Source organism: Acyrthosiphon pisum, chromosome A1, assembly GCF_005508785.2.
Source record: "Acyrthosiphon pisum isolate AL4f chromosome A1, pea_aphid_22Mar2018_4r6ur, whole genome shotgun sequence".
Lineage (NCBI taxonomy): Eukaryota > Metazoa > Arthropoda > Insecta > Hemiptera > Aphididae > Acyrthosiphon > Acyrthosiphon pisum.
This window is the reverse complement of record NC_042494.1, coordinates 51,413,841-51,416,283: the sequence shown is the minus strand read 5'-3', so window position 1 is coordinate 51,416,283 and position 2,443 is coordinate 51,413,841.

Sequence of the window (2,443 nt, the reverse complement as noted above, 5' to 3'; positions counted from 1 at the left end):
GACGAAATCCAAATGGGTATTAGGTATGCTGGCTTCGATGAAAGGAAGTATGCGTTTTAGGATAATTCGTTCAAAAATTTTTGAAATAGTGGAAGAAGACTAATGGGCCTGTATGATTCGGGAGAGTCGGGGGGTTTGTCCAGGTTGGGGATCATAATGATTATTGAGAATTTTCAAAGAACAGGGAAGTACGACAGTCTAAGTATAGAGTTGAAAATGTGTGTTAATAGAAGCAAGGTTTTTTTGGGGAGTTGTGTAGCTACCTCAGCTGTGATTAGGTCATAGCCTGGGCTTTTGTGACGAGGGGAGTTTCTTATCTCATATTCAACGTGGCTAGGTCGAATATGTTTAGGTGGGAGAGTCATGGATAGAGGGTGGGAGAGATAGTGGTTCACTTTTTCGATTTGAGAAGGAGTAAGAATATTGCTGTGAGGTTGGGTTGGAAGGTAGAGTAGAGATGATGTCGAAATATATTGGCTTTATCTAGATCGGTGACGGCCCAAGTACCATTGGTTTTTTTTAATGGAGGAACAGATTGTTTTGTTCGAAGGATTTTCCTTGTTGTTTGCCAAAGCGAGTTGTCAGTAGACGAGAGGGAGACGAGACGTTTAGTGAAATTATCTGATCTAATAGAGGCTAGGAGTCTTTTAAGTGTATTTGTTAAATTGTTAAGTTTGCGTTTATCCGAGGGGTATTTGGTTCTCTGCCAGGTTGCGTGCGCTCTTCGTTTGTCTGAGATTAGTATTCTTATATATAGGGGAAGATTTATGGAGGTGTTTGTAGTTGGCATTGGGGAGGAGGAGGACCAAGCAGCTTCTTGTATAGACTTGGTTAGGAGGTGTACGGCTTCATCGATATCGTTTGAAGATTTTAAGCTAATTTTGAGGTTACATTGATTATCAAGGGATGATTTGAATTTTGCCCAGTCCATTTGGCCTAGGATGAGGCTTGGTTGTTTTGGTTTAGTAAGAGGGGCAGTGTCAATTGTTAGGAGGATGGCAGAGTGGTCAGAGTAGAGGTCGTTGAGATTAGTTGTTAGGCTGTGGAAACTATTGGGAATTTTGGATATAAATATGTCCAAAATGTCTGGCCTTTTTCTGGGTGAAGTGGGCCAGTATGTTGGCGATGGGGGAGATTGTACTTTGAAGTTACGATTTTTTGTTACGAGTTCAAGTAGGTTGCCACGGGGATTGTTTACGCGACAGCCCCATTGCGTATTTTTAGCATTTAGATCACCACCTATCATAAATTGATGACCAAGAGTAAGGAAGAAGTCGTTGAATTGGTTTAAGGTTATTGTGTGGCGCGGTGAACTATATACTGCAAATATATTTAGAGGTGTTTTTTTTTTATATATAATTTATAGCCACTTGCGCTACATGTGCAATAAAAAAAAATGTATATTTATTTTTTAATCCCGAAAATGAAAAATTTTAAATTTGATTAAAATTTTTTTGAATAAATTCAAAATAGCCTATTTGTGAATATGATTATAAGAACGGAATGGTAAAAACGTTTATCTAAATCAAGTAGTTTATTTTTTTAGAATTTTTTTAAATATCACTATTTTTTTGATTAAATTAATTTGGAACGCAATAACTTTTTTAAAAATATTATTTTTGGAAATTTGCTAACATGCGGGTATGTTTCTAAAACTATTTACTAATCCTATAATTTTATCAATTTTTGTCATACGCTTAAGTAGCATACATTTTTTTTTTTTTTTGGTCAGTTCTTTCTGTTACACTCTGTATATGGCAATAGGGGAGAAACAATGATAATTGTATAGATGATACAAGACCCTGAAAATACTCGAATGCGCTATATTTGTATCTTTCAAGTTTCAATCCTAGACCGTTCGTTACTTGCCCAGGGAAATTATACATGTGTCGAGATTTTTGGTACTAGTTGTACCGTATTGTCTTATAAGTTATAACTCAATAATAAAATAGTGTTTGTTATTATAATTTGTTATTATATTATAGTTATTTATTGGGCACCACATTAGTACATTACATTTGACATTTGACAACAACATTAGATTATTTGACGGACGACCGCGACGGCCCGTATATGTCCAATGGCACATTATCCATTCATATTTTATTGAATAGTATTAAATTCTAAATAGTATATTAATGAATAATCCAACAATAAATACTAAGAAAATCATATATTACTGAGAGCCAATTATTTATACACATAAAATACCAGGAAAAACTTAAAATAGCACGGGCTTTAAATTGAGCTTTTGATTTGCATGCATCTCTAGAGTTTAGATGAAGAACTCTTGGAGGCTATAATGATTATAAGATGTAATGAACTATTTTAAAAATCATGTTAAAAATATATATAATTTAATAAAGAAAGTGATTGAATAAAAATTAAAAAAATTGAATATTAATTCATAATTGAGACTTTGGTGTTAACAATAATTATACTT